Source organism: Colossoma macropomum, unplaced genomic scaffold (assembly GCF_904425465.1).
Source record: "Colossoma macropomum unplaced genomic scaffold, Colossoma_macropomum, whole genome shotgun sequence".
NCBI classification, from domain to species: Eukaryota; Metazoa; Chordata; class Actinopteri; order Characiformes; family Serrasalmidae; genus Colossoma; species Colossoma macropomum.
Window position 1 is genome coordinate 8,506,043 of NW_023494798.1, and position 15,292 is coordinate 8,521,334.

The following is a 15,292-nucleotide window of genomic DNA, read 5'->3' on the forward strand; positions in this document are numbered from 1 at the left end:
TGATAGGAAGCAGGGGTCACAAGGTCAACAATGGAAATATAGCCATTTAATCTACCATCCAAAACCACCAGTGAACCTACACGTCTATTGCATGTAATGTTGATAATGGTAAAACAGTGGGGACTCTTTGGGGACTATTTTGCCTTACTTGTACCTCTCCGGCATTTTTTTTTTTTTTAATATGTTTTAGGATATTTCATGTAATAACTTTCTGTGAGGCAGCTTTAAGAGCTGGATATCTGGTTCCCACCACCACTGTGAATAATTCTGATTGGTAAATTTCTTCCAGAATGGAGCATTTCATATCACACCACTCTGATTGGCTTTGTTTCCACCTTAAGCAATTAATTATTCAGGAAGTTTGAAAAATGTAGGCTCCTTTTCCTGTATATTGCTATTGCCAGGTTTTGTTCCAACATCACCATGTCACTGTTGTCGGAAGAAAACCTTGTATCTCCAAAATTGGAACTTTACAGGAGAAGGGAAAAAACTATTTTAACTTTAATGGAAGTCAATGGAACCAGTTGTTTTTCCAAGTCATTTTGAGGTGTTTCTTTTAGTCCATTCATGATAAAATTTGCACACAATGCAAAAAGCAACAGGCATTTTCAAATTATGTAAAAACTGAAAAGTGGGGATACAAGGTTTTCTTTAGACAGGTCAAGAAACATTGTCTCTATGACCAGCAATACTAGCCAAAAGTAAAAATTCGCATCATATTCTCCACAATCAAGATTTAAAGCCTGATCCGACCCTATCGCAGCTTTGGGAGTCAGCCACACTTTCTTTGTCTTTCTGTCATTTTCATGTTCATTCTCTTTGTGAGATCAACTTCTACCCAATTATCTCTCCAAACAGTGGAAACATGCAGCGACTCCTTTTTTAAGAGTGAGGGAGGTGAGTTTATTGTCCTACATACCCCCTCACACACCAAAACAAGGGCGGCTTTTCCACATGCCAGCATCGGATCCTCAAAGCGTCTCAAAAGAGGCGAAAAAGAAACACAGCAGCAACATCAGAGAAGAATCCCCATGGCAGCTCCAGCCCTTGTGTGTTTGTGTAAGCCCATGGTGATTCAGCGGGGCTTTAGCTGTGAATATTTACGGAAAGTACCTGTTATTATTAGCCAGCATCGCTGTTTGTTTGCTCGGCACGGTTGAAAGTCATGCAAAGTGAAGCCACACAAGGGAAAGTGGTTTCGAGCCGGGTTTTGAATGGAGCTGAGGTGATGGGAGAGAGAGAGAAAGAGAGACAGAGAGAGATGACCCTAGCCCTGATGGCTTGGAGATGGCGTGGGAGAGCATGCTTACAGCAGCAGTTTGGTGGTCTTGCTGTGAGTGTGTGTATCTGCACCTCCCTCGCAATCCACTTTAAACATTTACATCTTACCCAGAAGCCTCTTTATCCGCCCGTCCACTTAACCTACACGTTTCTTCTGGGACTTGTCCCATCCATGCCTCGTTCTCACATTACATTCATGCTGGATAGGTGTCCACTGTCCAGAGTGTTCTTCACAAATGTGGACACACCCTTCTGATTTTCAATTTTCTCACAATTAAGCAAGAAAAAGTGACAAAAATGAGTTAAGAACACTCAGATTGGACTGTTGAAAATCTGACTATGACGTGACCCATTTAGCTTTGTATCTGTATGAATATAATTAATTTTGTTGTTGCATAATATGAAGGCCGTGTAAACATTATTCAGTGCATGAAAACTATTTGTTAACAAAATTCATATGCACATATTTGTTGGCATGTTCTTTTTTTTTGGCAGTTTAACATGAACTTTAACGTTTACCAGTTTTAAAATGGAGTGACACTAAATTATATGGTTACATTGTGAATTTGGGCAGGGCATGTTTAGAGTTTCTCCAGGGGGAGGAGTCTAATGTTGAAAACGATGACAAAGGAGATGTGACGACATACATTTTGTCAGAAAATTGTAATTTTATTCAAGGAAATGACATGGGGCCCCCCCTCCCCACCCAAGTTTAGTTTAGTCTCATTTATGGGCCGGTCCCTTTACCGTAATATGAGACAAAATGTGTGGGCATTAATCCCATTGTGGTGGGATTACTACATTTTTTGACAGCATTAACATTTTCTTTCTTTGTCCTTTGAGTCATCTGTGGTAGTAAAGGCAGAAGCCCAGCTGCTCACTCGCTGTAGATTGCTATGACAGATTCTGCAGTTGTTGCCCTATAATTTAAATACAGCCTTTAAATGGCTTTTAAAGCAATATCTTCAACTGATTACGCTGGACAGTGCTTGAGGGAGAACTATGGATAAATCAATAAGCAGCAAACTAACAAAAGCAACAGCAAAGGGGAGCTCCAGGTCCTCTCAAGAGCCTCCACTATAAACAAGAATCCATGAGTTGTATGAACAACAGCTAAAGGCTACAGTTGCAGACTTGGAATCATAGTATTTATGATATATTTGATATATACACTCATTGCTTGGACTATGTATTTATTGTCCTAATGAAAATTCCATGGATAACTTTTCAGTCTATGTGATTTTCATGCTCAGATTGATGTTACCTCTGCATTCATGACAAATACTTATTTCATCACTTATTAATGTCACTGATTTATTGAAAGTAATAAAAACATTCAGCTAAACCAGATGAAAAGCCTCTTCCATTTAGGGTCAAATTTGAGTAAATAAGACACAAATCACTTTATTTTAGTCTTTGACAGCCTTAATGTTTACACATATGATTTTTATTCTCTTGTATTAAACCTGATTTGGGAACTGACAAAGCACATTTGTGCTGGTCATCTCCAAACCTTTGCTGGACAGTCCAGAACTACTGCAATTGCTAACTTGTCAGCTTTGAAATATCTATCAAGATGTGGGTGAATAATGACCTGTCTAGATTTGCTGCTTGTCTTTTTTTGCGATTGTCAACCTTTGTTCATGAGTTTCCCACAGCTAAGCTGCTTCTCACACCACTTAGTCTACCATCTTTTTCCACAACACGCAGCACTCAACAGCATTTGAATCACATTAGGCCGGGTTTTACGTCAACCCAGATGCAATACGCTACGCTGTTTTCTATAAACCTTCGTAGAGGGGATGAGAATCACAGTTACAGCCAAGCGGGGGATCAGAAAGTCCACTGGGCGAATCCCAGGCCGAGTTCTCTGATGAGGACCCTTGAGGAGTGGGCTGTTAGGATTGGGGAGCGGGGTTCTCTTAGGAGCGACTGAGATTGGAAGCAGATGTCGGCCAGTGAGGGTGGAGGTAGAGCGGAGGCGGGATGGGGGGGGTTCTGAGGGGTTTCGGAAAATTCTCAGGCCTCAGCCTTCACTTTCTGGGCCCTGCCTCTCTCGGCCAATCAGGGCCCAGCGCTGGCTGACTGGAAGGGTGTTTGAAGCGTCACTATTGGACAAGAAGCCTTACGTGGGTGCAGGGAGCAGATGGTCCTGGGAAAAGGGCGCTGACTCCCAGCCGGCGCACTGTAAAAGAGAAGTGAAAACACTCCGAGCAGCAACTGGACATGGACCAGATTCTGGACTAATCCAGCTGCACATACACACGCACACACACTTAGACATGCACTTGTACAAACAGAGCAAGCATATGCCTGGAATTGCAATTACTGGACAGCTGAAATACTCCAGGACTTGACACTGTCCCAGCCTTGTTCCAGTTTTTGGACACCTTGCTCGGTGGTCCCCCTTTACCTGCTCTAACAATCCTGATCCAAATGATCAGCTAATGAACAAGCGCTGCTTGAGTTAAGAATGTAAAACAGTAAAATGTACAAGCAAATGTACTCCATACTCATAAAAGAGGATAATTGTAAAGTACATTTTTGTTCACCAGTCAAAAATATGACAACAGTCTTGATGTCTAATTATATATCTCAAATGAGTTTTCTCAGTGGAAATGTGTATATTTATACCCTTTTCATAACCTAAAGTTTTAAAATTGAAAAAATAAAACAAAAAGTCTGGAGTCAAGACAGGTTTTATGGAGTATGGAAAAATATGTTCCCAAACCAAAGGTACAGAAGATGTACCCTTGTGGGTACTACCCCAAGGACATGAGGAGTACCACCCCAGTAATCTTTTTTTTCTGGGCTACTGGACCCAGATTCAGTACCACTGGTCCAACGTCTAATTCAATTCAACTGGAATTACCCTACCTAGTCACTAATATCATGAAAATTAAGAAATAGAGAGCAGTGTAGATCTTGATTTTTTTTTTTTTTTAGATTTTTGCAAAAACTGCAAAACTGAAGTAGCAAATCTTATCAAAGAAGAGTTGTGTTACAGAACATACCCAAAGTATTATCTAAAATATTTAATATAAATAGCTGATCTTAGCCAGTGAAACCTTTGTAGGTATTTTTTCATACCTAACTCTAATGAACCAACCAACTTGCCAGCATTCCATTATGAAAATGTCCCTCAGAATAGTAACAGTACATGCACATCCACCTTGGCAAAAGTAAAACGTGTCAGTATCTAGAACTGGAGCTTAGCATGTGCTGCAAATGTGTCCTATCACCTCGTAAAAGATGCACAAGACATCATTTTTATTGTTGGATGCATGGTGACCTGGAGAAATGATTATTAATCTGTTTGATTAGAGTAACTACAAAATGCAATATATGTTACTATTTTTATTCATGAGTTTTGTTGTTCAAAAATGTAGTCGGTGAAGCAAGCTAGATAAAACTACAGATTTTCAGCTTTCTTTACATATCAAATGACTGGAACAACAGCACTGAAAAACTCAGAGCAGATTAAATGGCAGAAATAGCCACGTTTTTGTGTCTGTCTTAAAGGGTTAATTGTAAAGTGACAGCGACAATCAGCCTAAAACCTTCAAAAGAAGGCAAGGAGTAATCAAACTTTTGAGATACAGTGCATAAAAGGCAAAGAAAAGAGTAGAAGTGCCTATGCAAACACAATGCCCTTGTAAAAATATCAAGAATTGCATTATTGATGGAGGCATAGCTGGTGTCTCTGTGTGACAATAGTAGGATAATCAGCTCATTCAGCAGGCACTCCACACTGACTGCTGTCAAATAATAAATACAGCAGAGGCCCTCTCTGTCCTCCTGACCCTCAGCCTGGCTCTGCCAACCCCGTCAATGGTGAGCCATTTCATTTCGTCTTTCATTGTATCCATCTCCCCTGTCACCACAAGAACTGTTGTCCCGGTAAAAACAACAAAAAAAATCAATCAGCATTCCTAATGGAAAGCTTGCATTACCATCTGAAGCTGGTTCATTTCGCATCCCAGAATGCCAGGTCTCCAGTTCCTGGCCCCTCATGAATACAGCAAAGGCCGCTCTGGAGGAGGTTCTGGGGGTTTCCTCCTAGGTTCAGCAGCACATTACCGGCAGCCTGAAAGAGTGTAATAAAAATGCAAATAGAAGCTAACGCCAAAGGAGCCCCCGCCCCCAAGCCCGACCCCTATAAACCTCTGTAATACACTTCCCACCTGTGGCCGTATCTGGGCCAGAATGTCTTTGCTCCATCTCGGAGTCACAGAGAGAGGAAAAGAGAGAGACCTGAGTAGACTCCCATTGTAGTGTGTTCGAGGAAGGGTGAAAATGTCGTTTTTGAAGCGTCTGCTGATTTATGTTTATCTCTTTTCCTTAAAAAAGGATGAGAAGAGCTCATAAAGGTCAGGCTTTTGTTGCTTCTCCACGTTTCAAAGTTCTTAAGGGCTCCTCAGGATGCAGACAAGAGATCTTAAGCCTGGGTTGCGTGAGTTGTTTTTGTGGACTCTACCCCATTTTTCTCACAGGCTAGTCATTGCCAATTCCCACCCGCTAGCTAGGTCTCCCTCTGTTGCATCATAATTCCACTCTTGGAGGTTTGGGGCTAGATGGTGCCTCCTCTGAGACATTTAAAGCAGCCACTGCAGTTTTACAAGCTTCCACTCGTGTTACATTACTAGACATACGAACATGCTTGGAGGAGAATGCTGCCCAATTTGGTTATGTGAGCTAACAGACACCCAATATCATAATGAAGAATAGTGGGAAGGGGAATCGATCCATTGTTCCAGAGTAGCGAGTCAGATGTAGCAGTATGGCTTTTGCTTCACTAATTCAAATTAGCTACCAACAATAGGAAGAAATCTTGGGGCCCTGACACATCAAGCCAACTCTCAGGCATCAGCATTGACCACCTGTATACTTGGTACTTGTTGATTCAGCATCTGAGACCAGTACTCTCTGATCTAGCTAAATGGTGCAAAAGAAGAAAGTAAGCAAAACAAAAAAACTCACTAGGCTAGTTAATTTTGTCTTTGATTTCTGTTTACTTTTTTGATTACAAATAGAACACATGTTAGTTTTTGTACTGTTTCGAGCACAACAATGTCCGGCATAGTCTAGTATTTTGCCTACTCAAATACACTCACTAAACATAGCAATAAACAGATAAGTCAAGCAGCAAAATCGCCAAACTGTGCCAGACTCTGGCCTTCCCAGGACCAAAGTTGTGCACCCCTGCCTTAGACAGTTTTCCTAACATTACACTACCTCAATGAAAGCCTCAATTTACAATCAAGCTGAGTTGGTGGTGGTGCTAGTCTGCAGATTTTGGGGAAGTTGGAGTTGGAGAGATTGGAAAGAGAGGTAAAGGCTCAAACGTATTGCCTCCCATTTTCATTTCAGGCTTACTGTAATCTGGATATCTTCTAGTAGTGTATGCTGGTCAACAACTTGAATCAGAATGCCTCCCATCAACAGCCAATTGACCAAAAAGCTGTTGTACACCCATATTTCTTTTACTTCCAGCATCCCTAATAACAGGAGGTGTGTTGGTGCAATGCACCAACAGATTTTCCTCACTTATCTATTTCAATTTTAAAAGTTAAGTAGCATATACCAAATGTTTTACTATGAACCAAGAAAAGACATTATAAAGCCTGATGTTCGAGTGTAGTCACAGAAGGCTTAATGAAGTCTAAAGAAATCTCTGATCTCTGGCTGCTATTGACCAAAACCATATTCCAGCTTTCTGGACAATGAGCCCAGAATAGACTTCAGGCCATAAGGAGACTGAGTGTGCGGAACCGGGGGGGGGAGGTGGGTCAGGTCATATTTCATAAGCTGCAGCGTAATGGAACCGTGGCGCAGAGCTTAATGTGCGTCATGAGGCCGATCGCTCTCTTTGAGTCTTTGCGCAGGCTCACGCACAGAGCCGCAAGCTCAGCACGGACTTTGGAAGGTCACTTTATCATGTACATAGCCATTTTTAGATCAGGCATGTAGAAACTTTTTGCCAGTGATCACAGTAAAAATTTAGTTTCTAGTTTTGGCTCTGATAAGGGATTTGGGTCTCACTTTATTTTGAAACTCAGTTGATTCTAAACAGTGGTGGGGTTAGGGTTAGGATTTGGGCCAGGTTTAGAGCTGGGACCAGGGTAAGTGTTGGGTTTAGGTTTTGGGTTGAGGTTAATGTTAGGGTTAGGATTAGAACCAGGTTTAGAGTTAAGGATAATTGTGGTCAATTTAGTAGATATTTAGTTGAATGCATCTAAAGTGGACTATCCAAGTAAAAATAAAGTGTTACTGGGAGTTGTTATATATAATAGAACACGTAACTAATATCACCTAATCTTAATGTCTAGCGGCTCCTTAAATGGACATTCACTCTCACTGTAGCTAACCTGCAGAAAATTTGAAATATATAGGCTATATCGAAATGTAATGTCTCAAAGCTAATTAACCTCAAACACTAAGGAGCAGCAAGTGGGTCCAGACCTCCCATCTTCAGTCTTATGACTACATTTCTTACATAGTTGTTGCAAAGAGCAGAACAATTTGTGGGAGATACAGGATAAAAGCTTGATGCTAGTCCTGGTCATGTTAAGCATGATTCATTAAAGCCTACAACTTAAAAGGCAAAGTTCATGTTTTTCTTTAATCTTTGAGCTACTTTTACTTCCTCTGATTACTTCCTTTACTTCCTTAATCACATCACCACGCACCAGCAGGTTTGGAAAAATAATTATAACCAATAATACCAATATTATGTTTCACCACCCCACCAGTCATCATGTGAGAAAGCTTCACTAATTCAGAGACCCCAGTACCCTGTTTAACTCTAAAATAAGTCATGGTACAGAATGAAAACTCAATATTATTTCCAATTCAAGTTGACCTCATTAACCAAATAATATGTCAAGATTTTAAAGATGGGAAAGGAATAGTTTATCCATACATGCTAACATTGAAAACAAAGAACTGAAGCTAGTACACTAAATTTTAGTCCCCCAAGGCACAAACAATGTAAAAGTAGCCTCAAAGGTACAACATGGCCCAGAAAGTCTGATATGTTTTAAAGCTACACTATTCACTTTATCAGATGAAACAGACATATTTGTACCTTTCATAGTTTTACCAGTTTAAATAGAAAAATAAACAGCCTTGGGTTAAGATGGGGTGTTTAGAGTTAATGCAACTTACAGCACATCAGTGCAAAACTATAGGATACAACTGTATTCCTGAGCTACAAGTAATGATGCCATACCCTTGAGGGTACCACCACAGTGACAGCTTTTGTATCCAGAAAAGTACCATTTTTTCTTAGAGTGTAGCCCAGAATTAGCATGTAACTTGAATTATGCTAATCAGTAACCATTCGCTTTCATTGATTGTTTGCAACATTAGTATTATTGGCTGTTACCCCATTCAAAAGTATGAAAAAAGCTAGGTTGTCAGAACTTTTTGTGGACTAGTGAACAGTGACTAGTGTATTGAGAGTAATGTATAAGAAACTTTTTAGGGCCTTTTCAGAGCAACCCTGTCGTAGAAGTGTTCCTTTTTCAGCATTCCAGAGATGAACTTGGCTCTGCTGCACTTGAAGTAAAGATTTTCAGGCATTTTGGGTGGATTCAGCCTGTTCTGGCGGACAGGACATGAGGCAGCTGGGACCGGCCAGTCTTTAGCATAAATATTTGGGCTGAGACTCAACACACCAGGCACTCTACTGCAGGATGCTTCAAGCATGTGTGTGTATGTGTGTGTGTGCATAGATGCATGCCTGCATTGGTCTGTATGTGATTATCAATGTTGGGTTTAATGGTACAAAATAACGTGTTGCAGTAATGCAATTATGTTTTGCCATAACAAAGCAGTGTAACATGTTACAGTTTAAAATCTTGTAATGACATTACGGTTACTGACTCAATAAGCAGGATCGGCAGCTGGGTACTCACGGCTTTTAGGGAGCCCCCTAACAACTTCCGCATTATTACTGCACTATTATGTTGCCTAAAATGCTTGAGTGATGGCAGGAACTCTTAATCATGTCTCAAAAAAGAACACATACGTCTGAAAAACGAGAAGAAAAAGCTTTGGGGTCCGTCTAACGAAGCAGGTTCAACTTAGACAGGAATTTCTGACTAAGCCTCAACAAACACAGCTGTGGTTCACTTGTTTTATAACAGTGGTTAGTGACTTTCTCTGTTAAAGCAGGTTTAGACACTCAGGCTGTGATTAACCCTTGTGCATATAGAAGCACACCGTTTATGATGAATAGTCAATCAAGTGAAACATGAGGACATCAGGTGAAACATCTCTAAAGAAGGTAAAAGAAATCATACGACCTAAATATGTTGAAACTCAAGCGTTTCTGATGGTAAATAATAACACTACAGTGTTTTTACAGTATCTGACGTTTAACTAACTTGGCTATTTCTTTCTAAGGACTTGGACGATTGAAAATTTCCCTTGTACTTTCCATGTATTTAGAAAGTACCTTAGAAGTAAAGTAGTGAATCATGAGATTACTTTTTTTGAAAAGTAGTCAATTCAGTAATCCCATTAAAGTTTGTGAGAAGCAGTTAGTTATTTGTAATAGGCCCTTTTTTTTCTTTGTTTGAGTAACTACCCTAACACTGGTGATGGTGGGTACCGTCATCTGTAAAAGTTTGGACGCCCCTGGTCAAATTACATGTTTTTGTTCATTTTCTAAGAAAAAAAATGTGTACATCCTCTACAAAGTACACACTTCTGCATAAGTAAATGCACTATTTACTGTTTGGGAAATAAACTGTAACAAAAAGTGGCCTGTGAAAAAGGTGACATATTTTATATATTGAAATAAGCACGTAAAAAAAAACTTTGAGTGACCCTATTCTTTAATTATGATTATTAAAACAAGTGATTAAACATTTTGTCATTACCGAAATAATCATTACACTACTGAAATTTTACCAAATATTTTAGTAGTGACTGTTTCAGTAGTGACAATTTTAGTTAATTTTGTGCAGAACTCAAAAATGCTAGCCAATACAGGACTAGCAAACACACTTTGAACAACTGTACACGTAACAAATTTTACAAACAAAACACACAAAAATTATTTAATTCCAAAAAATGTGTTACGGTAGTGACAGTTCTTAATGTTACCCACTGATTTTTAGTCTTTGGGACACATTTACTTGAAAACAATGGGATCTAACTGCTCACCATGTGGCCATGGGGAACAGGGATGCAGCCTCACTTCCTGCTCTAAAATGCAGGGGTGTGGCTAAAATAAGGCTCCGCCCATGGACTAAAACTTGTGTTTCAGTAGTGAGATGAAAATGTGGGACAGTACAAAGTTCAAATTTAGGGGATATATAAACCGATCAGGCATAACATTCTGACCACCTCCTTGTTTCTACACTAACTGTCCATTTTATCAGCTCTACTTACTATATAGGTGCACTTCGTAGTTCTACAGTTACAGACTGTAGTCCATCTGTTTCTCTGCATACTTTGTTAGCCCCCTTTTACCCTATTCTTCAGTGGTCAGGACCCCCATGGACCCTCACAGAGCAGGTACTATTTGGGTGGTGGATCATTCTCAGCACCGCAGTAACACTGATGTGGTGGTGGTGTGTTAGTGTGTGTTGCGCTGGTCTGAGTGGATCAGACACAGCAGTGGTGCTGGAGTTTTTAAACACCTCAGTGCCACTGCTGGACTGAAAATAGTCCACCAAGCAAAAATATCCAGCCAACAGCGTCCTGTGGGCAGCGTCCTGTGACCACTGATGAAGGACTAGACGATGACCAACACAAACTGTGCAGCAGCAGATGAGCTATCGTCTCTGACTTTACATCTACAAGGTGGACTGACAAGGTAGGAGTGTCTAATAGAGTGGACAGTGAGTGGACACAGTGTTTAATTGTTCTGCAGTCTGTAACTGTAGAACTACAAAGTGCACCTATATAGTAAGTGGAGCGAATAAAATGGACAATGAGCGTAGAAACAAGGATACTTAATTGTTTTTTTTTAAGTGTTTTGCATACATATCTGTCTATCTATCTATCTATCTATCTATCTATCTATCTATCTATCTATATATATATATATATATATATATATATATATGTGTGTATATATACGTGCACATGTGTGTGTGCATATATATATATATATATATATATATATATATATATATATATGTATATATATATATATATATATATATATCTGTGTGTGTGTGTAAATGTGTGTATGTTAGTCAGAGGAAAGCATCTCCAGCAGGTGTGACACGCCTTCGCGCTCTTGCACTGTCGTTGTTGTTCTTTTTTTCTGCACCCAAATGCAATGGAAACTTTCCTCAGCAAGATATGTAAATTACCCTTTGAAATCCCCGTCTGTTGGTACCAACAAAGCCGCAGGTACACCGAGTTCATGTAACCCTTCTGCTCGAGCATTTACAGCAGCTTAACTCCTTAACACACTTTCGCTGCACAGCACACATCAGTCTAAAAAGGCTGGCAAATGTATTTGAACACATCAAGCTTCAGCAACTGAAATTCAATGCAATATAATGTCATATTGGATATACTTTATATAGGCATACATGTGCATGGTTTAGTAGACTGAGTTGGAGTTAAACGAACTGTTTAAGACCAAAGAGCTCTGAAAATGGTTAAGATAACACCTGCACACACATCAAATCATACTGTATATGTTTATTTGCATTTATTTGTGTTTTTATATATAAATGCTTACTTCCTCAGATACTTTTGCACAGTACTAGTGTTTAAAATAGTTAGTTAGCATTTGTCTAAATTGTCTCAAAATTTTATTTTCTTCATTTTCATCATGCAAATGCAGGGTTCATATGCACTTGACCATGAAAATCTACATTTCCAATTTTTACAACTGAAACGTTAAATCCGCTTTAGCTTTTACGTACTGAAAGATGATGGTACTCATATCAATATTGATCCAACTCTGAAACAATTTTTAACAATTTCTTTTCAGTGTTGAAAAAAACAAACTAAATATCAATATTGGTCTAATTTTTTTACATAAACATAACTCAGTACTGGGTCCACAGTAGACTGCAGAATTACTGATATTTCATGCATAAACGGTACATTTTGCTTGTAAATTGTACGTTAGATTCGATGTACTTCAGTGACAAAGTAATTTGCAATTGCTGGAAATAGCTTTGATTTTAACCAACAAAGCTATCATTGAAACTTCTTGCTATTTAAAAACTATTTTAGGACTTGAAGATCACAGTCGCAGCGACAGCCATAGCGACACACAACACTCAGCACAGCTGGGCAAAGCTAAAAAATACTGACAAATAATTACATTGTTTCATTTAAATTTCTTGAAAATATGAACCTGCTGTCTTTCAAAAGCTAACAGGCTCACAGGCTCCTCTAACAATACTCACAGTTAGGCTTTATGTTGCATTATTTACTAAAGGATTCACTTATACGTATCAGACATGCAAGCTCCAAAAGTCAGTGCTTAAGCTACAGCTGTGCAGTATTAAAATCAGTGTGGGAAAGTGAATGTACACCACTATTAGCTTGGTACTAACGTGACACTGAAAGTCCCATAGAGACTGAATCCTATAGCTAACTGGAATTAGCGTTATTATAGCAGTGCTAATCAGTGACATATAAAGTAAAAAGATACAAAATGAAAGTCTCTATATTTAATTCTGTTACATAATGACAGGTTGTGCTAGGTAAACTAGCATGCTAATTATAAAAAGAAACTAACTAGGTAGTTAGGCTAATTATAACTTTACCAGTCATATAAACTTGTTGCATTTAGCCTGCATGTACAGATATGAATGCAGCCCAGCTAGCTCTTTTTTGCATTTACACAATATCTGAAAAAATACCTGAAAACTGAAAAACAAAATGAAATTGCAGTGAAGATGACAGTCCTTTGCTACTTCAGATAAGCACTTTTGATGTCTAGTTTTACAGTACAGCTAATGATACTGTATGTTTTGATGCATTTTTACTGTACTGTGGCAATAACTGCAGTAGCCATATAGCCATGTCTATATCGCTGCTGTCGGAACAAAACCTTGTATCTCCATTTTCATCATTTTTCAGTTTTTGACATAATTTGAAAATGCCTGTTGGCTTTTACATTGTGTGTAAATTTCATGATGAAAGGACCAAAGAAATGGCCCAAAACTACTTGAAGAAAACGTCTGGTTCCATTGACTTACATTAAAAGTAAAGTATGTTTTTCCCTTCTCCTGTAAAGTTTTGGAGATATGAGGTTTTGTTTCGACAGCAGTGAGATGTGCACACAGGTTTTTGTTTCCTATTGAAATCTTTAAGATCAAATGCAGATGGAAAATCTACAAATGCAACTTTAAGAATTTAAAAGAAAACAGAAACGTATTTCAGGAGGTTCTGTAATCATTACTGGCGGGTCAAGGCAGTACTCTGTTACTCTAAGAATATAGTCATTATCGTACTTTCTGCGAGACGAGTGTGGGCTGAAAGCCTGCTGTTGGTGTGTGTGTGTGTGATGAAACTGAAGGTCAGGAAAGTGGAGACAGGAGAAGAACCACCTGCCCAGACCGCTGCCAAATGATCCGTCCACTGACTACACAGACAACTTGAACAAACTTTGAATGGTAGCGTGGTCAGTAGTAGCCGAAGAGGAAAGTCTCAGTGTCTGCTAACACTTTTAACAAACTGACCTTTTGCCAGTATCTTTACGTATGTGAGTGGATTTATAAGCCACACATATGACGACCACACTGATTACAATCAGCTCTACACTTCTCTAAAAAAGCTGATGATTTCTGGTTTCTTGTTTTGGAGGAAAAGCAGCCTGTTGGCTCGCCAGCTGCACTGCTTCAGAGAGGACTAAACAGAAAGAGAGAGGCAGAGAGCAGCTACAGTGAGAAGATAGGCCTTGTGTGTTTTTATTTAGACATGAGGAATTTATTGGAGCCTGGGGTTATGAGCACATGAATGGGCTCAGTGTGCCTGTTTTAGACCGCTGACATCATCAGGGATCGCCAGGGTGACACGGTTGTTAATGAAGGGCCGCAAACAAGCAGGGCCAGTCCCTTAGGTCCTGTCCCATGTCTCTGACCATGGGGACAGTTCTGAAGCAGAGTGCCTCGCTATTGGACAGCAATCGCACTGCGCTGCTAACAGCTGTATTAGTCACGTATTGTCATTGTCTTTTCAAAACCTTGTATTTCCAAATCGTAACTTTGCAGGAGAAACGTCGTCATGTTGCAAGTTAGGTTAGTGATGGAAGACATTTATGTTGCATTTGCATACATATGTTCCATTTATCATGAAATGTTGACGACCTTATGGGCTAGTATCTTCTCATGATGCAAAAATAAAAAAAATAAATAAAATAAACGAATGGAAATGCAGGTTTGTCCACTATTCAGGACGACTGGCACAATTTGGTGATCTGGTGTTTTGGTGTTTTTTTTTGGTGAAAAGAAAATATATATAAATATATATATATATATATATATATATATATATATATATATATATTTTACATATAGCAGTCTTTGATTCTAAACCTTACATCCATTTTCTGGTCCTGTATTTTGTAATTACAGGTTGTTAATTGAACTCTTGTTTTAACTGAATGGCCTGAGTGTCAAACCTACTAGTGATTACAAAATCCAAGACCAATATTAGGATTCAAGGTCCAGATTTGAACATTTCTGACCTACATTAAAACTCATTCGCACTTCATTTTTAAATGCTTAACAGAAGCTGTTATTACTTGTCCTCTGGGCCTACATTTAACTAAACTAGCTTCTATCAGGATTCTATGTTTTAGGCAACGAAATCTTGCAGATTACTTGGGTGCTCTGGATAAAGTTCTGCTAAATGGATAGATGTGAAGCTCTAACTATCTTATCTAGTTAATCTGGTATTGCTGTTTGAGTTGACTCTGATTCTGATTCCAAGCCACGGGAATCAATGCAGTTAATTCCATTTCTCGATTTCAGAAACACTTGGAGTACAATGTTAATTATAATTGACCATAACAAGGAAA